General features: G+C 45.7%; 1 protein-coding gene and 1 long non-coding RNA gene across 5 annotated transcripts in view; one reads left to right on the top strand and one right to left on the bottom strand.

Annotated features, from left to right (window-relative positions):
- Positions 1 to 1,748: 1,748 nt before the first annotated feature.
- On the bottom strand, positions 1,749 to 26,383 carry LOC142497235 (uncharacterized). Of its 3 annotated transcripts, none has more exons than XR_012802204.1 (4): positions 26,231 to 26,383; positions 13,282 to 13,404; positions 6,962 to 7,006; positions 1,749 to 1,923 (listed from the first exon to the last, which is right to left on the bottom strand). It is a non-coding gene; the product is annotated as an uncharacterized LOC142497235 (long non-coding RNA). The 3 variants fall into 3 exon arrangements; XR_012802205.1 differs by lacking the exon at positions 1,749 to 1,923 and adding an exon at positions 5,822 to 5,839; XR_012802206.1 differs by lacking the exon at positions 6,962 to 7,006.
- Positions 26,332 to 26,436, top strand: part of LOC142497176 (HEAT repeat-containing protein 5B-like) — a 63,096-nt gene continuing 62,991 nt past the window's right edge. Inside the window, exon 1 of one of the 2 annotated variants that reach the window (XM_075604639.1) lies at positions 26,332 to 26,436. The gene's annotated coding sequence lies outside the window, so the exon portion shown is untranslated. The other variant, XM_075604684.1, reaches the window with a different exon arrangement.

Below are 26,436 nucleotides of genomic sequence, written 5' to 3'. Positions count from 1 at the left end.
CGGGTTATCTCATATAATTGGGTTCCTGTACAGGTGAAGGCGCTGCCACTTTATATATTTGTTAACCCAGGCTCCTAGTGGCAAAGGCTCAGCTCTCTGTGAGCCCACAGGTAACGCCAGCACCAGTAGTCCCTTCATGCTAGAGGGAAAAAGGGCTGCGGAGTATGCGTATGGAGATCCGTGGTTTTCTCCCACAGCTCGACTCTGGGCTTTAACCTGAGTGGCTTGCTCCATTGCTGGGTGATGGGATGCTCCCATAGACGCCTGTTGTGCAGTGTGGTACTGGCCTGCTGGCGTTGGGGGGCGCCCCTGATCAGTCTCTTCCTCATGTCTTTGTTGCACAGAGTGAGCACTTAACTGATCTTCATGGTCACACAATTGACGCGGTGACGTCACGCACTGTAGGTGTACATACTGCACCGACACACTTTATTCGAGCAAATACCCGGTATGTACCTGGCAGATACCTGGAATGCGCCACTCCTGACCTCTGACAAGCCCCGTTGCATTTGCCTTCCCAGCCTGGGTTCATGCCTGGCTGATGGGCGGCTGATCTGTTAAATGATAATGATTAGGATTTAATAGGCTGCAATGCTTCGCGTGTCTACCAGATGGCATAAATTCATGAATTTTAATGCAGTTTATATATATATACTGTGCAGTATTGCAGCCAGAGGGAATAAAATGCTTCAATCCCTGCTTGGAAAATAACTCAATGCACTCGGGCAGAAAACAGTCACAAACCTCAATACACCCGGGTATACCCGAATTCGTGGGACTAGCCAAGCTCGAATAAAGTGTGTCGCCAGTGTATAGCGAGTCGATGGCTTATTTTACAAAGGGCCAAGTGAAGGGTCGATAGTGACACATGGTGCCAGTCCTCATTTGGATTTGGGTCTTCTAGGCTGCTTCCTGCTTTTCTCCTATTCTGTTCTATGGGGAGGGGGGAAGTGAATTTCTGCGGATATTTGTTTTCTCTTCCCCATACACCACCCTTGTGAGATTCTTATTTTAGTGTTTTTTGTTTAATAAATTGTTTGTTTGTTTTTGCAAATGTATGTTTTATGTATAAACAAGTGGGGAGAAAGAGATATGCTTTTGATCGGTGCATTCCTAGAAAATCCCAAATGTGAGCCGGTGTGGAAATAGGCACTTTGCAAGTGTTCGTACCGGCTACGGTATCTTTTAGCACAATTAAACCTTATTCCTGTGTCTAGGGATAGCCTGACAGGTGGGTCATAGGTTGAAAGTGTAAGCACATATACCTGAATGTATAGGGTATTTATTGTATATGTTTTATGTATATCCATTTGAGCGTTGGACCTTTTTTCTATTGGAGTTTTGTAGTGATCCTTACGCAAGAAATATGGGGCCGCGCAAATGAAAGTAGCTTATGCGAGTCGCGGATCGAATGCAATGATGAGCATTATGGTTTTAATGGACTGATCTACTAAACGGGATATATACCAAACTGTAATTTCTTGCTCTTAATAGCAATATTACTTCTACATATAAAAGGGGTCTAAGCCACAAAAAAAGAAATTACAAAACTGTAAGCTGAACAGCACTATTGAGGAACTCTTCAGAAAGCCTTGTGGAGCGAGTATATGCAACAGGCAGAACAAAACTATAGCCAACATGGCTACATCTCTCCATCTTTAATTGTTAAGTGCCTTTGAAATGGTACTAAATAAAATTAGCACTGTTTAAAAGGCAAACCCTTCTCTTTCGCAAATAAATGACAGAAGTGGACAACTCGAGTTTATTCGGCTACGTATCAACACAAAGGCTAAATACTAGCCACATGTTTGTCACACTGTTCATGTGGATGAAGATGGATTTCACTTGACTATTTTGAATAATCCTACATTGCTTGATTTTGTAGATGCAGCAGAAGTTTGTGTAATAACCATCACAAAAAACCTGCAAAAAAAGACACATTACTGTTACAAACTTTCTAAAATACTTGTTTAACATAAAATCTATGACCAACAAATCTCACTATTTTTTTATTGTAGACCACGTTTCTGCATCAAGTTCCCGTGTGCCATATATTCCAGACCATTCATTGGATTTATAGTAGGTAGAAAAAATAGGGTGCTCAACCCAGATGAAATCCATCCAACTCGGTGGACTACAAATGAAAACCCTGGAGATACCAGTGGGAGTGGGTGGGTACAATATAGACTTTTGTAAGCATAATGACAGTTGTCCAACTTAACCATGACAGTCTAAACCCATAAAGAAACCCACTCACGTCATCTCCAGGGGTGTAGAACAGGCGTGCCAGCCATGAAGGAATCCACAGTCCAGGTGAAGGCAAAAGAAAGACGAATGGCGCACAGCCAGGGAGCCAGGTGTAGGATAAAACTGCTATTCTTTATTCGTGCATGCAGGAGGACAGGCAACCCCCTTGGGGAACAAACAGGAACCTCCTACGCGTTTCGGACCTGGGGGTCCTTTATCAAGGAGTATGGGATATGTTTGGACAAGGCCCCTTATGTACCTGCTTCATAATTGGTAAATTACAAAAGTCTGTGCAAAATCGCCGCCGCCACCTAGAGCGCATGCGCGTGACGTCACCCGAGGCGCCGCACCACCAAGCCGAAGGATTGTGGGTAAGTACCGCCCCTTGTGTCTGCCCGCGCATGCTCACATCGGGGCGTGAGGCTGGCAAGACTTCTCTAGTCAGTGTCTCCGCTCCTGCCAGTAGTGACGTCATCGCGGGTCTCCCATAGGCCGGTGCATGTCGCTGGCCCACCAATAGGAGTGGTGCACAGTCGACAATGCACCAATCACAACGGGTCCCCCCGCGCTCACACTAGAGGCAGTCATGGAGCATACAGGCTAGGAATGACAAAGGACAACTAATTTTGTGTATGACAGGGATATAAAAACAAGATCTAATTCTCAGGTCTACCTGTCATAGATGATGGGCTTTATCCATACTAATCCCATATTAAACAAAACATACAATGTGGTACATATAACACTCTATTGAAACAAACAAAGTTACTACTAGCATGATACAATATGCACCTTGAAACTAAGTTCAAAAACATATACATATCCAAAATACAAATCAAAATTACAAAATATATATTAAAAACAATGAAGACATTTAACAAGACTTGTTGGTATGTCTTGTCCTTAATGTCCCCAAGGCTGAGGAACAACAAATGTAATATACTTTTTGAAAAATTGAAAAATGTGAATTGGAGCCCACAATCGATTTGGGTAACCATGGACGTTACGTCCCTCTACTCAATAATTAGACACGATCAGGGGGTGGCAGCTGTTGAGCACTTTATCGGAGGTCCAGATAGCAATCACTTTCACACAGCATTTATTTTGGATGCTATTAAGTATTTATTGACACATAATTATTTTTTATTTGATCGCACATTTTATTTACAACAGAGGGGTACAGCAATGGGCACGAGCTTTGCACCGGTGTATGCGAATCTATTTATGGGGTGGTGGGAATCACTGTTTATCTTTTCAAGCACAAATCCTTTCCGTAAGCACATCACATTTTATAGAAGGTTTATTGACGACCTGATTATGATTTGGGAGGGTGACCTAGACACTTTGCACAATTTTTTTGACTATATTAATACTAATGATCTAAATCTAGTCTTCACTCACATCCACAACACGCAACACATTGACTATCTGGACCTCCGATTGTCTATTGACATCAAAGGCCAAATACAAACAGAGACATACAGAAAACCGAATGCAAGAAATATGCTATTAAGAGCCGACAGCTGTCATCCACCTGCTGTCATCAGAGGTATCCCCAAGGGCCAGTTCCTCAGACTGAGGAGAAATTGCTCCACTGAGGAGGCCTTTTCTCGTCAGTCTGGGGAGCTGCACCACCGTTTCCATCAGCGAGGTTACAACACAGAACATCTGACTAAAATCCACAAAGAAGTTGCATTAACCAATAGAGAGGATTTACTAAAAACTAGACAGAAGTACCTACCAATCCATGGGGAGATTAAAACCAGGGGAGACACCAATTTCATAGGGGAAGATGTTCCACTTATGATTACACAGTACAACAGATGTAGTAATCAAATTCAAAAAATTATTCGTAATCATTGGAACATCCTCCTAATGGATGGGAGTCTGAAAAAATATGTGGAAAAGGGTCCCCGCTTTGTATACCGCAAGGCAAAAACCATTGCCACTTACATCTCACCAAGCTATGTTGCGTCTACACCTCCCCCCATCAGGAAATTTATAACTAAGGGATCATACAGATGTGGGAAATGTAAGATTTGCCGGTTTATGACACCCTCAAAACAATTTAGAGGTTGTAGATCCAATCAGGATTTTCCAATTAAGTCATTCATTAATTGCGACACCCAATATGTGATCTATTTATTGACGTGTGGGTGTGGAATCAACTACGTAGGAAGGAAAATCAGACCTTTAAAGAATAGAATACTTGAGCATATTAGGTTAATCAAAAAAGGTGATACATCCCACCCTGTCTCGAATCATTTTGTACAATGCCCCAAAGGTAACATCAATGGACTAAAAGTTCAGGGAATTGAAAAAATCTTTCCTAAAGAAAGAGGAGGTGACATGCTGAACCTTTTAGACCGCTGGGAGGCATATTGGATATTTATGCTTCAGACAAGAACTCCCTGTGGTCTAAATATAGAATGGAACCTGTCTCATTTTTTGCATAAATAAAGGATGATCCATCAGTATATTTAAATATTAACAGCACTATCCTCCCAGTACTATACTGTCCTTCTAATATGATACACCCCTTAAGGGTCACGCCCGTTACCTTTCAACATCTTGAGAGCCCTTTATAATCCATCAATCACATAGTATGAGTAAAAACATAAAATTATAGCACCCTCAGTTGTCAACATGTAATTATACAGTTTCACCGATATGAATTAAGGATGACAATAAGAATCTGTATACATAAAAGTATATTACATTTGTTGTTCCTCAGCCTTGGGGACATTAAGGACAAGACATACCAACAAGTCTTGTTAAATGTCTTCATTGTTTTTAATATATATTTTGTAATTTTGATTTGTATTTTGGATATGTATATGTTTTTGAACTTAGTTTCAAGGTGCATATTGTATCATGCTAGTAGTAACTTTGTTTGTTTCAATAGAGTGTTATATGTACCACATTGTATGTTTTGTTTAATATGGGATTAGTATGGATAAAGCCCATCATCTATGACAGGTAGACCTGAGAATTAGATCTTGTTTTTATATCCCTGTCATACACAAAATTAGTTGTCCTTTGTCATTCCTAGCCTGTATGCTCCATGACTGCCTCTAGTGTGAGCGCGGGGGGACCCATTGTGATTGGTGCATTGTCGACTGTGCACCACTCCTATTGGTGGGCCAGCGACATGCACCGGCCTATGGGAGACCCGCGATGACGTCACTACTGGCAGGAGCGGAGACACTGACTAGAGAAGTCTTGCCAGCCTCACGCCCCGATGTGAGCATGCGCGGGCAGACACAAGGGGCGGTACTTACCCACAATCCTTCGGCTTGGTGGTGCGGCGCCTCGGGTGACGTCACGCGTATGCGCTCTAGGTGGCGGCGGCGATTTTGCACAGACTTTTGTAATTTACCAATTATGAAGCAGGTACATAAGGGGCCTTGTCCAAACATATCCCATACTCCTTGATAAAGGACCCCCAGGTCCGAAACGCGTAGGAGGTTCCTGTTTGTTCCCCAAGGGGGTTGCCTGTCCTCCTGCATGCACGAATAAAGAATAGCAGTTTTATCCTACACCTGGCTCCCTGGCTGTGCGCCATTCGTCTTTCTATTGGATTTATAGTACACTATATATGAACAAAAGTTTTTTTTAGATTAGGTGTTTCATGCCACTCTTTACTTCGGGTGAAAAACAACTTTTCTAGTGTGATTTATATATGAATATTTAAACACATTACTAATATGTTAATGTAGCAATACAGGTATCATTGTTTAAATTTATTATAGGCGAAGAGCTGAACTGTGTTAATTTCAGCTCTGGGGACACCTTACTTCCATAATTAACTTTGTAGGGTGTGACGGTTATCTCTTTTCAGTTTAAACATCCCAGTCACGCGGGCCAATAGAATGCCGCACTGGATGACGTTATCTCTAGAAGCAGGGGGTCCAATGAGCTGAAATGAATACAGTGCAGCTCCGAAAACCCCTGCTTCAATCCTGTATTAAAAAAATAAAGTAAAACCCGTATTGCTGCTTTAATTTAACTTATATGATACAGGGATCGCAACCACGTGATCACTTCAATAGCAATCAGTTACAACCAGCATTCCGATGACTGAAATAGGAGTGTTTTTCCTTTCCAATCATGAATGCAATCTCCCATTCAAGAACGAGCAAAAAAAGGTATGACATTCAGGGTCCCTGGAGTGCCGGCCCTTGTGGCTTTCAGGGACCTTCATAAATGTCACTCTAAAAGGTTAAAAATTAAGACAATGCCTGTAGGCCATGCTTAGAAAATCAGCCACCCTCCCCTTTTTCTGTCCAGTAACTCCACATTCAGTAGTGCTATCGTAGTGCATTCAAAAACCTTCAATGCAAACAGAAAATGTGGTACTTCAATACAATCAACTTATTATGGTGAAGCCATCATTTTAAAACAGAAAACATATTTTTTAAATAATAACTCAAGTGATTCTACAGTGACAAGTTGTGTTAAAAAAAAAAGTTCTGTTTATTTCAATGTTGACCTACGAGTGATTGGCCTTATATTTTCCACAGTTCATTTCAGGGACTCCCCTTACCACTCTTCTGCTTTTCTATTGCCTACATTTTATCTGACTTTTAGGAAGAAGTGAATTTCGAATCGTTACAGAATTTGAGACTTAACTCACAAACCTACCAATTATAACAGCACAGACTGCAAGGCAGTGCCACCGTGAACTATATAAAAGCAGAAGAAAAAAATGTACCTTCTAAAACAGAGGGAAATCTTCTGTTCATTGTATACCTGAAATCTAGTGAAAGGCAGAAAGATTAGCGATTTATCAGTGGAACACATTACAATCAAATGTACAAAACCCACCTATATTCATATTATATTTATTGTAACAATCACACAATATAGAATACTTGTATAAAAGGTGAGTATTTCTAAATGTAACCACCCCTTACTTTAGGTCCACATAATTCCTCAATAGTCTAAATGGTACAAGATCTAAACAACTGGGGCTAAAACGGTACCAAAAATGGACAAACAAATACAAGAAGATGATAGGACAACAGCTATTGTATAATGTTTGACCTATTTTTAGAGTTGATGGTACTTTACAGTCTTTCACTTATTTGCCACCTATGACATATGGTGTTACAGAGCTTTGTTGTTAGAAGTTAAGGCCGGAGTCATCAAAGCACGATGCGGGATAGTCAAACACGATGATGCAGGGTATCGAGCAAATTACTTTATCGGGAGATACTGTCAGACTGAGAGTGACATTCGTCATTGCATTTTTATGACTCCCGGTCTGTCTCCCACATGCACCAGAAGACTTAGACAGATGGATGCTGGGTGAAATTTAAATACATTTACTGTTTAGCCAGGGTACAACCTAGACTTGAAAAACAGATTAGGAGCAAAGTTAATCCCATTGAGTCACAAATAAGAAAACAAACTGAGCATAAAGGGTCTGATTCCTTAAACTCCGGATCAGCTGATGGCAGAAACGCTGATTCAAGTCAATTGGAGTTTTCACCCAAAGTGCGACTGGACTTGGAGTTTTTACAATCAGTCCCAGAGAGTACTGTAACCATGCTGTAAAATGGCTGCAGTCATCTCTCCTGCTGACAATAAGGCCTCGTAAATTATGGGCATGCCAGCAGTAATTATGGAGGTTTGCCCTCACACCCTGGTGAGGTGCCCTATGTATGGATGGGAGTGGTCACATGCTCTGAATCCATAATTAGTGATGTCAGAGTTGTGTCAGCCCCCAGAGGATACATAAGGCACAGCACTGATCAAAAGTTAGGAGTTCAGAAGTAGTTGCTAAGCTGTTGAAGGATTAGGTAATAGTTCTTCCCAGTTCTGGAAGGAGTTAAGAGTGATTCTGTTCTAAGCTGCTGCTTATGAGACTGTGACCAGGGACCTGGCACAGGGTAGATATCCCTGCGGGGATAGGGAATCCCTACATTAGGAGGACTATACCTTTCAAAGGGAAGTACGGTGAACAATGGAGGGCTAAATACACCCATTGTGGAGGGCAGCTGGCCCACCGTATTCAATAAAGATGCTCCTGATTAAAGACACTCTCGTGTGTAAGTGTGGAATCATTGCACAGAGAGGAGCACCACAGAGGAGTTCCTCACCAGGACAATCCACAAGCTCATGCTGGGATCCTGATGAGGTGGAGGCGCTGCACTGGATCTAGGTAGGACTCAAGCACACTACCTCAGCTGCCTGTCTGGGTTGGCAATCCCCACACAACATCATGCGGGAGACTCAGGAGTCCTGTTGCCAACAGGTGCACCACCGGACATCACACTGTAATGGGGACTGGTTAGACCACAGGGGCCAATATGGGATTGGGTGGGTCAGGCCAGGTCAGAAAATCCGTTACAGTACTTAGACAGAAGTAGAAAAATAGAAACGGAGAGAGTCCAGAGATCGAAAGGAAAATATTTTCTAGAGCAGGGGGTGTGCAAAATTTTTAAGTAGCATCCTCTGCCTGCTCTTAACTTCCACACCCCCCCCCCCCTCTTTGGCATCTCTCTCTGTGACGTTGAGACGTTATCGTCATGGCATTGCGATGTTGCGTTGTCATGTGATGCGTTGGCATTTTGTTGCATTGTCATAGCGACGAGTGTCAAGAGAAGCTGGAGAGAACGGAAGAAGCAATTTAGAGGCCCGGCGCTCTTCCCCAGGCAATCAATTTAAATGTTGTGGAAAAGAGCACGGGGCCTTTGCAAGTGCAGCGCCCCCCCTTTCAACATTTTGTGTGTCCCCCCCCCCCCCCCGTTTGCACACCTGTTCTACAGATTGGTGAAGCTTAGCAAATGTTGGCCATTTGCAGTTTCCAAAAAAGTTATTAAAGTTATCAAACTTCACTAAAAAATCCTCAAAAGCAAATACCTTACGTAGAAAGCCACTTGTTAGAAATGTTCCTGAAAATAATCGAATTTGTCAACTTTTCCAATATTTTTATACAAAAATTGAGAAGTGTTGAGTGCAAATCAACAAGTTTCCCTCAAACATTTTGCTGATTTACAAAGTTCTTAAAACAAATTACAATAACTTTTATGAAACTACTATATTAAATAAATATATTAATGTAAATACTTTATTACTGAGAACTACTATTAATGGTTAAAATCTACTAGGTCCTTCAAAACCAAGTGATAACCCCTGTAAGAGTTTATGGTGTAGAAGTGTCCTTAAATTTAAAACCTCAATAGCGCTGGCATGTGGCATAAAGCCATGTATGGTTGTCACACAGTTGGTGTGACCTTTGAAGAGTCAGTATCCTGAACCCTATATATTGGTGTCTCTATTGGTAGGGTCAGTTAGAAATGAATGTTACTGTCTGTATGATCAGTAAGAGCTGTAATAGGATGTTAAAGCATTCCTAGTAATAATATTTGATCCCAAGAGAGCCACTGTATAATATATTGATATTCTAAAGTTGATATATCGCGAGACTGGTAATAGCCAATTTTGTGATACTGTTAGTGATAATTATGTGAACGGTATATATACAAAATAAGTCATGGGCCGTTTTAGAGCCCAGAAATGAAAGAAAAAAAACCGTGAAAAAAAACTGTCTCATGGATTGTGTCAGGAAGTAACTGGGACATCTGTGATTGTCCTGGAACAGGATTACACATTTTCTGTGTCTCTTTGCAGCTCACAGATTTCTGTCTCCTTAATTCAGCTGCTTGTTAGTTCCCCTGTTCCAGCAGCTAGCTGCATGTGTAAAGATACATTATTGACACTTTCTATCTTTACGGCAACCTCCCATTCTCATTACCATGCGTTTGGTTTAGCCTTGTTATTCCCCTACCCATTTCTGTTTATGGAATGGTCCTTTGACTCTTCCTGCTTGTCACAGGAACATGTGCTTTAGATCTAACTAGCTGGCTTAGTGAGTACATTCTTCCTCCATTACACCCCTGCAAAGGCCATCCTTTTTTACCCCCCCCTTTATACCAAGGCACCATCAGCTATTGAAGCACACGCACTACATTACACCATCTTCAAGTACCTTTTATATTTCTGTTGACTCCCCCAATAAAGTTAAAGAATATAGAAGGACTTTGTGTGCTTTCAAAAGGGGTTGCGTTAAATCACTGGAGTCATTCACATCCTACTGTACATGTGATCCTGGTTCCAGAAGAGTGATCGTGTTCAATGTATATACAGATAAAATAGGTGTGTGGATAATTGTCACAACCATCAAATATTTATCATTCTAATTGAATGCTTATCCAAATAGTAAAGATGAGGGTAGGCTGTTACTATTGATAGATGCTGTAGCGTACTGTGTCTCACATGCCTGCCTCTATTTACCGGACAGATTATATTTTGTGTATCGGCTTGAGTAATGGTATATTGAAATCGAGTTAGTGCTCCATAGACAGTATTGGTTTAATATACTGACTGCTAGTGTTTACCTTGTGGGTCCACATCTTTTTATCTAGCTATAGATTGTTAGCCAGAGCTTAGCGTAATAGAACACACTGCCTGTCTAATGCCTTGACTGAGACCTGCGTCTCAGTCACACTTAGTGACGTGAAAAGCAGCACATCACCCGACGCGCTTTTCGTTCCGGGAGGAACTTCTTCATGGGTGGGCTAATGTCATACCAACTGTCTCATACATGGCTTTATGCCACATGCCAGCGCTATTGAGGTTTTAAATGTAAGGACACTTCTACACCATAAACCCTAACAGGGGTTATCACTTGGTTTTGAAGGACCTAGTAGGTTTTAACCATTAATAAAGTATTATTAACATTAATATATTATTTAATCTGGAAGAGGTTGGGTGAGTCATTTATGGATTCTTCTTTCCTTGTATATGCCTCATGTTTATTCCCTGACAGCACCCCTCTAGAACATATTAACACTGTATTAGCTGAGCTGGGGCTCATCCTCTTTATCTCTCACCTTATTACATATTGAGTGAATCATCCCTTGTTTTGGATCTATCAAACCATGTGGAAACCAGAGTAAAACAATATTTTTTTAAGATAATTGTACAAGCTGTCTAAACAAAACTAACTAACACCATGTCACTTCAACGTACAGAGTTTAAAGGAACAGTCCCTGCAGAGTCAAAAAAAGAACGAAGGACAGTGGCATGTTAGTAGGTTAAATGGAGATGAACAATATAAAAAAAAATATTTCACATCTTTTTTTAACCGTATTTTCCATGGTAGGCCTTAACCAAATCTGTTGGTCTTTACATTGTTTATCTTATTCTTCTCAAAATTAGAGGTAAATTTGTGTATTTGTTTTGTCCATTGTTTGTGAAATAGGTATAACCAGACAAAAAATAGTTATGGTGGGTAAACAAAATTGACAAAAACCCTCCACCGTACATACAGTAAATAAAAATGCCATGTGGTGAAATTGCATAGCTCAGAGAGGTCTGCAACCCTGTCTTTCACCATTATCGCTTAACAGTGCTTCCACTGTAGCCAGGTAATTTGGGTAATGACATGCAAATGAGCAGTGTCCTTCTTTACTTCTTATCCATTGTAACATGGACCTAAAAGCTTATGCCTGCTGTATTACACAGCTTTCCAGCACAGCCTGGGCAAAGAAGTGCATAGCCAGTAAACCTACTCACAGGCAACATCTATTTCGACCTTTTGGGTATAAGAATAGGTATAAAACTGTAAGGGTGTGTTAGGTACTTTATGTGTGCGCGCGGAGGGAGTGCGGCAGGTTCCGCGACGGCACGATAGTACAGGGTGCCGCCATGTTATTGCGCAATGTTGCAGAGGGCACTAACAAAGATGGAAGCGTGCGAACGCCAGGCCAATAAGGGAAAGGCTCTATTAATGGACTACAACTTCCAGGAGCTCTGGATCAGTCACCTGATGCTAGGAGCCAATGAGAAAGCTGGGATTAGAAGGAAGAGGAAGTGGAGAGGGAGACCACGCTAGGGAGGAGAGGAGGACAGAGCCGGAGGAGGTAGTGTGAGTGCAGGGGGTCAGTGACCCGCCTGCATAGGTCAGCTATTCCCCTCAGGCCCATAGGAGAATTCCCTGAGTCACCGTAGGCTGCGGTACTGCAGGGACGCTCGATAGCGGAAGGAATTGTCACTTTAGTTAGGGACAACGCACCGAGTTGTGGCAGGTCGCCGTCATCTGGGATCAGACGGCGGGACACCGCGACATCGGGAGGACAAGGAGCGGAGGCACGGATCCTTTGTGAAGAAGGAACGGTCACCGCCGTGACCGGAAGGTACATTGTAATGGAAAGTGCACCAACACCGCTCATCAGGCGCTGATCCCGCCTTAGGAATACCTCTGTAGTGACACTAGCAAGTGGCTAGCGGACTGAGCATACTACTCAATACTTTACAAGGACAACCTCTATAAGAGCGTGGCGGAGCCACTGTTATACCGGACAAATTCCCTAGAGGTGTGGCTGAGCCACTATAGTATAAGGACTCTAACGTTATAATATATATGCAAGTTATGTGTGATGTTATATAGAGAATAAGATAAGACTGCCTATGCATAGTAAAACTTGGTTGCACGCACTGTATGGTATGTTTCTTGCCCAGGGCAATCTTACATAACGGGGATCCTGGGCAAGTGGAGGCGCTGCGCTAGAACCGTTACCCCAGGCTCCCAGCTAGCGGAGGCTCAGATCTCCTGGAGCCGCAGGTTGTGTACAGTACCAGTAGTCCCTTAGGAAGGCGTCAGAAAAAGGGCTACAAAACCATCATTGATTAAACAGATAAGTTGCTACCTGTATGCATGAATTCAATGGGCCTGGAGAAAAGTAAAACGTGCTTTTTTTTTTAACAGGATACTTACTTTAAGATTAGTTTAATTTTTCTAAGTTAGTGGAATATACTCATGTTTTTTTACCTGCCACGTGGGACTGCCCCTTTAAATCAAGATAAATACCCAAAGATGAAAATTCACATTTTGATATTATTTCGCATTAAAAAAAAAAATAGATATGTATGTTGCAGGTGCTATTCTGTGTACGAGACTGCATACAGTTGTCTTTACTTGCAGGTGCTTTGTGTTGTGTAACTTTGAGTGCACCTCAGTACTACCTTGGCTCACGTTCAATTTATGAAACAGAGCGTATGCCCCAACCACACCGGCCACTTCCAGCAATATAATGCCTTTCAAGATCTTCTTGGCGACGGGTTCCATGCTGACGACCAACCTGGAATCTGATAACAGGGGGGGGGGGGGGGGTGTTGTGCTTAAACTGTAGTTTGATTTACTTAAAAATGTATATTATGAATAAAGTACAACCTTTTAAGAAAACACATACTGTACACTAAATTATCGATGTATGCATAAAATACAATTACGATACACCTTTGGCACATTCTGTGTAAGCGATTTTAAAACGTAACTTAATAGTGGTCTTAAGGTTTATTTTAAAGCGGTAGTCCATCTACATTTTCACGACACCACTCATCATTATTCAAATAACTTACATCTGCTGCAGTCTAATAACCCCCTGTACGTTTATACTAAATAGAAATAAAAACTGGACAGACGGGAAGGGGCACAGGTTGATTTATCTTGAAATGTAGGTTTCTAACCACTAATCTACATTGTAATACCCTAAAAACAGGGACTTAATATGTTATATTAGTATATTCTACCATCATATATTGCTTTCTAAGAAGTTATCTTGACATCACTGATTTGCTTCTTATATACTCCTGTGCTGCATTTGCACCATGTGAGTAAATGATTAATATGCACACTAATTATTCTGCAGTTATGTAATACTGTACAACAGCAGAAGATGGACACAATATAATTAGAATAAGTGCTGAAACTTTGAACTTTCCTTAGAACCGGATAACACCCTAATTCCTTATATAGCAAATGCATTCTAGTTTTTTTTCCCGTTTCTAAGTTTGTTGTACAGTAGATTGTTGTCATGCTATCATCTGATCATGGGAATGTTTATCAAGATTAATCCATTTTCTTCAGCCATTACAACTCCCCAAACCACTCACTAAAGGTGCCAGCAAAGTGAAAACAGAGTAAAAATGATAGACATTTTTGCAGGACTTAATTTGAGTCATGCTTCATTTTGCAAGTCTTCATACATACTGCATCACCCATTGTGTTCTAGTACCCATTACTAAAATGAATAAAACAAGGAATTTGGAAAACTACATTTAATAGCACAGCACTATTTTGATGCAAACATCAGACACTTGATTTTAACATATTTTTGCGTTGTGTACATGAATTGGCTGTTCACAAATCCCAATTGCAGACCAATGGGCTAGATTAAATCTTTGCTCTCAATGTAGTCGTATACCTGGATATTTTTGGTAAAAAGCCCTTTTTTAAAGTAGAAAGACATTCAACCCTTTTATGTATACTTGGCCAAGCCTCGTATGGTGCAAAATGTATTATAACTGATATATGTAGATTTATAACACAAACTATGCAATATTCTGTAAAAGTCAAAATACAGTAGACACTTTAAATCTCTGCAGACTTCACAATCTAATTTTGATTCCTTGAAGCAAAGGGGGGGTGGGGGAGGGGAGACCTCAGCCTGAGGAATATTTCTCTAGCCGCTGATGCGAGGTACCGTACCCAAGTCTATACATATGGAGGTAACACACTGGAATTACCCAAAACAAAAAGTGAGATGTAAGGGTCACTCAGATAACTCACACATTGAAAATTTGAGAGGATGTGTATATAAACCAATCACTTCATGCAACAAAAATCTCAATTACATTCATATTTTGTGAATGTTTGGTGTCTAAAAGAAAGAAATCCCAAATAATTTTTTTAAAATAAAAAATAGATAAAAGGAGGGAGAAAGAGAGCAACATTATTTTTAAACTATTGTCAATTGGAGGAGCGGCTAAGTGAGTAAAGACACTGACTGGCACGGAGTTTGAAGCAGGGGAACCTGTTCCCTGTCCCCCTGATGAAGTGTGACACGAAACGCATAGGATAGCCATTGCATGCTGGGTAATTACGTGACAACGCTATACGCCTAGCACTGCCTACATGAGTGCAGGGATCACTACACGTGGACGCCAGTTTAGAACTTCCCCTAAGCACACGCCAACTGCGATCCAGAGGGGGATATTGCCTGGACTACGGACCATCCGTTTGAGTGATATACCCATTCTGTGAACTTGGATCCATATGATTCCACTTTTATCGTAAGTTGTGTACTTGTTATTTTAATATGAATTTATAAATGTGTAGCCAGGTCCCCCCTCACGTACTCACCCCCCTCCTTCTAGCACGCGAGCCGCGCGTGGTTGTAATTGAGGCCGGTTGCTAGGGAAGCGGTCGGGCCGGTTGCCGGGGACACGATCGGGCTGGTTGCCGAGGCCGCGATCGTGTCGTTAGGGTCCCGGCGGCTAGCGGAGCCGGGCGCCGCCATTGAAAGATAGCTCGCGCATGCGCAGTTAGAGCAGGTGCGGGAGAACTCCAGTCAGCTCGCGCATGCGCAGAAGTAAGCCCGCGAAGCCCTAGCCTACCAGGGAAGGTATTGGCCAGGGACTACAGATACCAGGAGCATTAGGGAACCCCATGTGACGCCAGGGAGCCAATAGGGCTGGAGGAGCTCCCTGCTTGCAGGGAATAGATACTTTTCGCGGGGTTTTTGCACACGTCAGTTGGTGACCGGAGCAGCTAGGGGAAGGAGGTAGGGTGCGGGAGTCAGTGACTCTCTGCACTAGGCCAGCAATTCCCCTAGGCCCCAGATAGCCCTGAGTCATCTTAGTGAAGTATTGTAGGGACAGGCCCTAAGTTAGGGATCTGCCCCATTAGCTACTGGACAGTAATAATAAAGGATACTGCGTGCCTCGCGGAGCGAGCTGGACTGTTATCAGGGTGGGATGCCCCTGAAGAATCAGCCTGTGTTGGATCCGGAACTCGTGTAGGAGTTAGCCTAGACCCTTTGAGAAGCCGTTGCAGGTCCGAGTACAGGAGTGCTCGGCAGGTAACCCACACCCTCACGTGCACCAACAAGGCCTATCAACAGACATACTGCTGCGGCACAGTTTATTCGAGCATTTGCCCGTTCTGTGCCGCAGCAGTAGCCTGGAGCGCGCCCGAGTGTGACGGGCGCACGCCGAAGCAGCGGAAGAGCGCCCTCCGATCGGGGCGCTCTCCCTCCCGCTGCCGGGTCCGCCGGGTCCCCCGGAACCCCCTGCCGCCGTCCCGCAGATCGCGGGACACCAGGGCTCCCTCGGGGAGCCCTGGACGCGCGTGCAGGGGGCGCAGGCTCCCGAAGAAATCTCCCGGCTTGCGGATCTGGCCGCACTGCGATAAAGTGTGTCGCCAGTGTAGTGGCTGCGCAGTCACACACATACACTGGTTTATGACTTGGGAGTACGAGACATTGGGTTGGGGTTACTGGACTTGGGGAGGGATCTCTTTGTACAAGCGTTAGCGTCCGCCGTGGCGCATAAGGTATTGGCGTCCGCCGTGACGCATAAAGTGTGGGCTTCCGCTGTGGAGCATAGGTAGAGTGGTGTGATAGGCTGTGATTAGTGCCTCCTCTAGAGAGGGACAAGTGTTATATGAAGTGTGTTATTGTGTTCCCAACTAAAAGCTCTTTGGTTATCTCACACGTGTATTTGGTTATTGTGATTGTCCTGCGAGGAACTACTCCCCCTCTGGTGGGAGCCATCGCAGGTGGAGGCGTTGCATCGTTTGTGAATACCCCTAATATAATTGCCCCTAGGTTCCCCGTGGCGGAAGCTCAGCCCTCCTGTGAGCCAACAGGTAATGCACCACAACTGAGTAACCTTGTATGTTCCTGCACCCACACAGTGTAATCTGCGATTGGGGGGGGGGAAACCCGTTACATTTGGAGGCGCTGCTGAGAGCTTAGACCTGGGGTGCCCTGTTCCATTTTTTTTCTCTTTTTCTCAAAATGTCATCCCCGTTACCGTCCCCGTCTCGCTCTTAAGTACGCGACTGGGCCATGGAGCTACAAGTGCCGCCGCTTCACACGCTCGCGGTGAGCCGGGTCCCTGTTGATACGCCGTCCTCATCCATACAACTGGCCCTGAGGCAACACCCACATATCCGGGATGCTGTCAAAATAAGAGTGTTAGAGCGACGCAAGGATACAGACCGGGAGTATTGCTCCGTGCTAGTGAGTGTAGGGAAGGATATAACCGAAGATCAGGGGCCGTCCAGCTTGTGGCTGGCAACGTCAACCGGTTCTTGCTGTATTGTTGTCTATCCTGAACTGTCCGTAAAATCAGAACCCGACAGCTCCCGCACAAATTTACAAGAGGTTGCTATGCATACATCACCTTCTCCTTCTGAAAGTTGTTGCGGGGCCGATAGGCCCGCTCTCACCGACCATAGTCCACCCTTAAGTATGGCCCGCTCGTCCTCTAAACCTGGGGATGACATCCGAATGCTAGCTCAGGCACTCCTAGAATTAGGGCCGTCCCGATCCGAAGCTCAGACCTCACAACAGTATCGCAAGCTAAAAATCTTTTCAGGAACCAAGCCGACCCCGACGGGCGAAGAGGCGTTTGACGCCTGGAGAGAATACACGTCTCAGGTTCTAGAAGAGTGGACGTGCTCTGAGCCGGTGAAGCGACAACGCATAATGGAATGCTTACGCCCTCCCGCATCTACCACCATACAGATGGCTAAAGATCAGCACGCGGACGTCACCGCTCATCAAATGCTAGAGACTCTTGTGCGGGCCTATGGGCGAACCGAGGACATAGGGCAATTGATGAAGCGGTATTTCAATCTGTGCCAGAAAGACAGGGAGGAGCTATCTGATTTCCTACAGCGGATCCAAGCAGTCTTGTGGGAGATGCGAAAAAGGAAGAGTATTACGGCCGCCGAGGTGGACGAATACTGCCGTAACCAATTTCTGAGAGGAGCTCTACCCGAACATCATATTGTAATTATGATGAAGCGCTCCTTGATGCGAGGTGACCCCCCTTCCTGGGAGGAATTAATGGATGAGATCAAAGAACACGAGGCCTACGCCCGGTTGCATACTCCCACCAAGGTTAAGGAGCCTTCCACCCGTGACCCTGCTAAGGCCGCTGGGGCCAAGGCCAAGACAACCCCGACCCAGGACGTGGAGGTCGCAACTAAGGACTCAGCCTCTAAAGCTAGAGCCGCCCGTAAGCCATCTTCCCTGCCTAGGGGCCGCTCTGGGCCCAGAGACCTCCTCTGCTATACCTGCGGTAATACGGGCCACTTCTTCCGTGATTGCCCAGAAAGGGAGGACCTCCCCGGAGACAACACTCCCGACCGTAGGAACACAGCCCGGTCGATGGTATGCAGAGTACAAACCGCCGGGTCTGACGTGGAGACCCCTCAGGGAACCACCGAGGCCCCTGCGGATGCCGACGCAGGGGATGACGCCTCCAACCGGGAAGATTACAGCCAAGTGGGCCCTGCAGCTATCATACCGGTGTTATTAGAAGGGATCTATGCGTCGGCTCTTCTGGACACGGGGTCCCAAGTGACCATCATATACCGCCCGTTCTATGAACAACACCTCCGACACTGCACCCTGAGAGCGGCTGATCACGTGACCGTACGGGGGCTAAGTAATGAAGACTACCCCATCGATGGGATTGTACGGGTTCAAATGGAAATACTCCAGCTGAATACCGGCAAGAGGCACCCCATGCATGTGGCGGCCCTGGTATGTCCGGAGCCCCAAGACCAGTGCAAGTACCCGATCATCTTGGGCACCAACGCTGACATAGTACAAGCGGTGATCCGAGCGTATCTGAAAGAGACTAACGAGCTGCTGCTAGCCACCGCTCTCCTAGATCCAGTCCTGCGAGAAGAGTGCAACCGGGTATATGCCCTGGAGCGCCATGGGGATCTCTACAACCGTCAACGGGGACTGACGACCATATTACCAGGGGGAGTGCAAAAGATGGACGTCTGGTGTTGTTATCCTGAACGAGATAAGAGCGACCAGCTGTTCTCTCTGGAGAATGCGCCTGAAGAAGAAGAGGTCCAGAGAGGGTATAGGGTACTACCCGAAGTGAGGGAGTGGACAACCAAGATCCCACTCCGAACCCACGTGTATGTCCAGAACCTCTCCCCCTTCCCGATGGAATTTGATGCCGACCAGAAGTTAGGTTGCATATATCCAGTCAGCCCTGTAGAAACCACGCCTCAGGTGAAGGCGGTGGCCGTGGATGAACGGTTAGTCAAGCTGGACTTCAACTTCGGTGAGTCGACACTGTCCAACCAGTGGAAGGAGCGGCTGACAACCCAGTTGAATCGACGACGACAGGTGTTCTCCACGAGTGAGATGGATGTGGGGTGCAGTCGCAGCGCCAAACATGCCATTCGTCTGAGTGATGTCACCCCGTTCCGAGAACGCTCTCGTCGCATCGCCCCATGGGATGTGGACGATGTAAGGAACGCCATTCACGATATGGAAGATGCCGGGATTTTGACGGAGTCTCGGGGGCCCTACGCATCACCCATAGTGGTAGTGCGTAAAAAGAACGGATCCGTACGACTGTGTGTCGACTATCGAACTCTGAACAATCGTACAATACCGGATCAGTACAACCTTCCGCGCATTGAAGAGATACTGAATGCGCTGAATGGAAGTCAGTGGTTTAGCGTGCTCGACCTCCGATCCGGGTACTATCAGGTACCTATGAATACGGAAGATCAGGAGAAAACAGCTTTCGTCTGCCCATTGGGATTCTACCAATTTACACGTATGCCCCAAGGTATATGTGGGGCGCCCGCTACTTTCCAACGGCTGATGGAAAAGACTATCGGGGACATGAGCCCGCGGGAGTGTCTTGTATACCTGGATGACATCATCGTCTTCGGAAGCACTCTGGAAGAGCACGAAGAGCGATTACTCAAAGTGATCGACCGTCTGGGAAACGAAGGATTGAAATTGTCCCTAGACAAGTGCCGGTTTTGCCATACCTCAGTAACCTACGTGGGACACATCGTGTCCGCCCAAGGGATCGCCACCGACCCCGCCAAGGTAGAAGCAGTAGTGAACTGGCCTCGTCCCGAGAATGTCACGGAGCTGCGATCCTTCTTGGGGTTCTGTGGGTATTACCGTCGCTTCGAGGAAGGGTACTCTAGTAGAGCTAAACCCCTGAACAGTCTGTTGAAGATATATCCCTCAGAAACCGGGAGGAAAGCTGTATCGGCACGCCAACCGTTTGGTGATAAATGGACGCCTGAGTGCGAGCAGGCCTTCCTGAAATTGAAGAAGTGTCTAACTGAGGCACCGGTGCTTGCGTATGCTGACCCCGAACAGCCTTACGTTCTACATGTGGATGCCAGTCTCAATGGACTGGGTGCCGTCCTGCATCAGAAGCACCCTGAGGGCCTTCGGCCTGTAGCCTACATCAGCCGCAGCCTGACACCCAGTGAACAGAGATACCCCGTCCACAAGCTGGAATTTCTGGCTCTCAAGTGGGCTATCACGAGAAGCTCCACGACTACCTGTATGGTGTTACCTTCGAAGGACGGATAACAATCCCCTCACTTATGTCAACACCTCGGCTAAGTTAGACGCCGCTGGACACCGCTGGCTGGCCGCTCTAAGCAGCTACTGGTTCACCATGAAGTATAAGCCGGGACCCTTGAATATAGGGGCTGACGCCCTATCCAGATGACCAGGGTTAAGTGCTAATCCAGATGACGAGGAATGGGAGGAAATCCCAGGACCCGGAGTGCGAGCTATGTGTAGCATGGCCGCTATCGTCAACGACCAAGTGGCCTTTTCAGAATTAAGAGTGGCCGACTCAGTGGGATGCCGGTCGCAGGCTGTCCCAGCCGCCTACTGCGACCCAAAAGGGATGAACATCACGCATGACAAGGTGTTACGGTGGAAGACTCTAGTAGACTACCAAATACGAGACCCGGTCGTTAGTATCATCAGGCGAGCCGTTGAAAAGCAGAACCCAGCCCTTCTGAAACGCGCACCCAATGACTTGGTGGCCTTGCTCATGCGGGAATGGGACAAATTCGAGATAGACAATTGCTTACTCTATCGGGTGGTGCAATACCACAACCACCCGGATAGGCGACAACTAGTCCTCCCTAAGAACTTACAATATCTGGTGTTGAAGTCTCTACACGATGATCATGGACACCTGGGTATAGACAAGACTTTTGGGCTGGTCAGAGATCGTTTTTTTTGGCCCAAGATGCAAGAGGCCGTCGAACGTCACTGTCGCCGCTGCACTAGGTGTATACAGCGCAAGACTCTGCCTACACGAGCAGCCCCCATGGGCCATCTAAAAAGTTCGGGCCCCATGGACCTTGTGTGTATGGACTTTCTGTGCATTGAGCCTGACAGCCGGGGAATATGCAACGTGCTAGTCGTCACGGACCATTACACCCGGTATGCTCAGGCCTTCCCCACTAAAGATCAGAAAGCCATCACCGTGGCAAAAATACTATGGGAGAAGTACTTCGTGCACTACGGTCTCCCCAACCGCCTGCACTCCGATCAAGGACGGGACTTTGAGAGTACTTTGATCAGAGAGTTACTCAAAATGCTGGATATCACCAAGTCTCGAACAACCCCGTATCACCCCGAAGGAGATGCACTGCCCGAGCGCTTTAATCGAACCTTACTGGATATGCTCGGAACACTACAGTGCTCAGAAAACTGAATGGAGCCGACACGTAGAGGCCCTGGTGCATGCGTACAATTGCACTAGACACGAATCAACGGGATTCTCCCCCTACATCCTCATGTTCGGGCGAGAGGCAACACTGCCAGTGGACATACGTCTGAGAGTGTCGACAGATGGGATACACAATGCTACCCATTTTAAATACGTACAAAGACTCAAAGACAGTTTACAGCAGGCCTATCAACAAGCTGAGAAGGCTACAGCTAAGTTGAACGCTGACAACAAAAGGCGATACGACCATAAGGTCAGATATCGGGAACTTCGTCCTGGGGATGCGGTATTGCTTCGAAATTTGGGAGTCCCGGGAAAGCACAAATTGGCCGACCGATGGAGAGACGGAGTGTATGAAATAGAATCCCAGATGCCGGGCCTCCCGGTCTATCGCATCAAAGACACTGATGGCCGGGTAAAGGTATGGCACCGCAATCATCTTCTCCCCATTCCACAAGTAGAAGATGAAGAGACAGAGATACTGGCCACACCGCTCAACGGTGAGTCCGAGTCGTCAGAGATGGGTCAAGAGACTGTCAATAATGAGACCCACTCTGAAACTTCTGAGGATCCTATGGAGGGACCCTCTCAAAGGGACTTCCCCACAGAAGGGGCATCTCCTGGAGGAGCTACGGGTAAAGGGCCCCGTAGGCCAATGCCTACTAAGGTGGCCCCAACGGGGGGACTGTTCAGAGACAATTATCCCCTCAAGGGAAGAGGCTGAGCCTCAGGACTGTGTTTACTACTCCCCCGAAGGAGTCGCAGAAGAACAACTCCGTAGGAGCCAAAGAGTCAGGTACCCTCCAAACCGGGTAACCTATGATCAAGTTGGGGCACCCCATTATGAGGCTCAGCAGTGGGCTTGCAGCAAAGTACAGTCAGTTATTGTGATGTTCAATGAAATGTGCAATCTGATTTAGAGCTGATAATAGTGAAATCACGGTTGGTTGTTGAAATTTTCATTATATAAGTATGTTACGCCATTTTCATTATATAACCTTTGTATATAGTTGCATTGCATGGTGTCCCAAGCGAGGACATTGGGGATTTTACCAGGGGGAGGATGTAGCCAGGTCCCCCCTCACGTACTCACCCCCCTCCTTCTAGCACGCGAGCCGCACATGGTTGTAATTGCGGCCGGTTGCTAGGGAAGCGGTCGGGCCGGTTGCCGGGGACGCGATCGGGCCGGTTGCCGAGGCCGCGATCACGTCGTTAGGGTCCCGGCGGCTAGCGGAGCCGGGCGCCGCCATTGAAAGATAGCTCGCGCATGCGCAGTTAGAGCAGGTGCGGGAGAACTCCAGTCAGCTCGCGCATGCGCAGAAGTAAGCCCGCGAAGCCCTAGCCTACCAGGGAAGGTATTGGCCAGGGACTACAGATACCAGGAGCATTAGGGAACCCCATGTGACGCCAGGGAGCCAATAGGGCTGGAGGAGCTCCCTGCTTGCAGGGAATAGATACTTTTCGCTGGGTTTTTGCACACGTCAGTTGGTGACCGGAGCAGCTAGGGGAAGGAGGTAGGGTGCGGGAGTCAGTGACTCTCTGCACTAGGCCAGCAATTCCCCTAGGCCCCAGATAGCCCTGAGTCATCTTAGTGAAGTATTGTAGGGACAGGCCCTAAGTTAGGGATCTGCCCCATTAGCTACTGGACAGTAATAATAAAGGATACTGCGTGCCTCGCGGAGCGAGCTGGACTGTTATCAGGGTGGGATCGCCCCTGAAGAATCAGCCTGTGTTGGATCCGGAACTCGTGTAGGAGTTAGCCTAGACCCTTTGAGAAGCCGTTGCAGGTCCGAGTACAGGAGTGCTCGGCAGGTAACCCACACCCTCACGTGCACCAACAAGGCCTATCAACAGACATAGTGGCTGCGCAGTCACACACATACACTGGTTTATGACTTGGGAGTACGAGACATTGGGTTGGGGTTACTGGACTTGGGGAGGGATCTCTTTGTACAAGCGTTAGCGTCCGCCGTGGCACATAAAGTGTGGGCTTCCGCTGTGGAGCATAGGTAGAGTGGTGTGATAGGCTGTGATTAGTGCCTCCTCTAGAGAGGGACAAGTGTTATATGAAGTGTGTTATTGTGTTCCCAACTAAAAGCTCTTTGGTTATCTCACACATGTGTATTTGGTTATTGTGATTGTCCTGCGAGGAACCACTCCCCCTCTGGTGGGAGCCATCGCAGGTGAAGGCGCTGCATCGTATGTGAATACCCCTAATATAATTGCCCCTAGGTTCCCCGTGGCGGAAGCTCAGCCCTCCTGTGAGCCAACAGGTAATGCACCACAACTGAGTAACCTTGTATGTTCCTGCACCCACACAGTGTAATCTGCGATTGGGGGGGGGGGGGGAACCCGTTACAAATGTACTTATGCACTTTCAGTGATTCTTTTCCTTCTTCTCTGCGCCCCCATTCTTTTTGTTATATGTGTGTGAGTCCTCTCATGCCTCGCTGATCACGGGAGACGGGGAGCAGCATTGAAGAGGGATCTCCAGGGAGACATTTGACAGCCAGCGCGCACTAAAACTCTTTACTCGTGTCGGCTCCTTGTGACCTTGGGCAAGTCACCTTATCTCCCCTGTGCCTCAAGCACCAAAAACATAAGATAGTAAACTCCATGGGACAGGGACCTGTGCCTGCAAAATGTCTCTGTAAAGCGCTACGTAAAACTAGCAGCGCTATACAAGAACATATTATTAATTGGACTTATTCCCAAACTGCACTTAAAAAGTTATTTCTTAATACTAAGGCCCAGTCAACAACAAATTTGCTTTGAACAGAAAAAAAAACCCTTTATAGTAGTAACGATTTCCCCACTCTGTGCTCATAAAACTGATTGTCACTGATCAGTTCATTATTGGCATACCATATTAGGCCAAGTACTTAATCCCTCAACCGTCACTGTAGAGTTGGGCGTTATACTGATATGATAGTAATATTGCAATAATAAAAAAAATGACGATGTCGATACGTACATTTTTTATTACTGCTGTATCAGTCAGCCATAGTAATTGTTGACATTTTAAGGTAAGCTAGTAATATGCAGTTTCAGACGAGGCATCTTCAAAGAAGGCAGAGCCGCCAAGTAAACCAGGATCTTTGGACCCCTATATTTCACCCAACCCTCAAATGCAGTGATACACCCCTGGAGGATCGCTTTGCCCAGTGTTTGCGCTCTGCCTCTTAATCACTTCCCCACCCATCTCTAATGTTCAAGGACAGGGGGAAGTGTGACTTATTTTAAAATGAAATTGATAAAAAAAAAAAAAAACATTTAATCTGTAATAAATGTTAAGAGCCAATGCCTTCTACATTTCCCCTTTTATACATTATAGATCCCCCCCCCCAATAATTAAGAGTTGATATATTTTTCTATTGTACATATATGGATCACATTTGTTTTATACTAATTATTGTAGTTTTTTATATTTCCAAACCCTAGGTCACTGGATGTGCCTTATTTATTTTAGATAATAAAACATCATAAAAGGTAGTTATGGCGTGGTACTTATATTTTGTCTGGGAGAATCTTTAATACAGAAATGCCTCCCTTAGACTTGTCTCTATGTGGTAGCCTAATGAAGAGCTCCTAGACAACTACTTAGTTTGATGATACATAATGTACATAATCCACCAGTACTGTTTATACTCCATATACCTCTGCCATCTGTTAAAAATATCCCTTAATTCAAAGCATGGGTTGATCCTTCTCTTAAGAAAAGCCTCTCTATTTCTGTCAAGGTCAGTGGTGTTTTTGTAGGGAAATAAGTTGCCAGAAACCTGAGGGGGGGGAATGAACAGATCTAAGCCTACAGTAAATAAATTAGCTTTAATATAGAAATATCTGAGAGGCTCATTTGTATTTCTTTCATCCCCCTTCCAAATAATTGTACAAATCACTGTAGTTTCTGGTTAGCTGCTTACATAAGGCGATGGCGCTCACTTCCCTTGAAAACCCAGCCCTGTTATCAAGGTCAACTTAAAATACAGAATGCCACCATGCTGCATGTTACAGAAACACTTTCAGCCGGTGCATGGGCCTTGCTGGGTTACTAGAGATAGCACAGTATCTGCTGCGCACGTGCCGAGGATTGCTATACACTGCGGTTATGTTTCCCTCGTGGGAGGGCTACTTTTTATGGACTGCCTTAATAAAGCAAACCCGTTGCCATCAGGTCAATGTCACCCCCTCCACTTATCTCCTACAGATAACATGTGTCCTTATAATGATGCGTAAACCCTGCCAGCATGTGCCGTATAACACACTACTGCTCTCCCCAACACAACAACTGCAGCAGCGTCACACTGCGCGGGGCTTTATATAACCTCACCCGGCCCCCTCCTTCCACGTGACCCCGTGTTCTTACCACGCGGAGACGACGGCAGCAGTTATAGTCAAGTATGTCAGCGAGGTGACGTCTGCAACGTATGATATCTGACGCGTGACCGCACTGAACGTGCCCTCGCTGCTACTGGCAAAACAATTCTCCCGCCATCACTGTTACTGGCAAAACAACTCTCCCGTCATCACTGTTTCTGGCAAAATAAGACGTTGCCCGCCACGCCTCAAGAA

Source organism: Ascaphus truei, chromosome 1 (assembly GCF_040206685.1).
Source record: "Ascaphus truei isolate aAscTru1 chromosome 1, aAscTru1.hap1, whole genome shotgun sequence".
In the NCBI taxonomy this organism is placed as follows: Eukaryota; Metazoa; Chordata; class Amphibia; order Anura; family Ascaphidae; genus Ascaphus; species Ascaphus truei.
The sequence above is the reverse complement of the archived record's forward strand: the minus strand, read 5'-3'. Positions and strand labels throughout refer to the sequence as shown.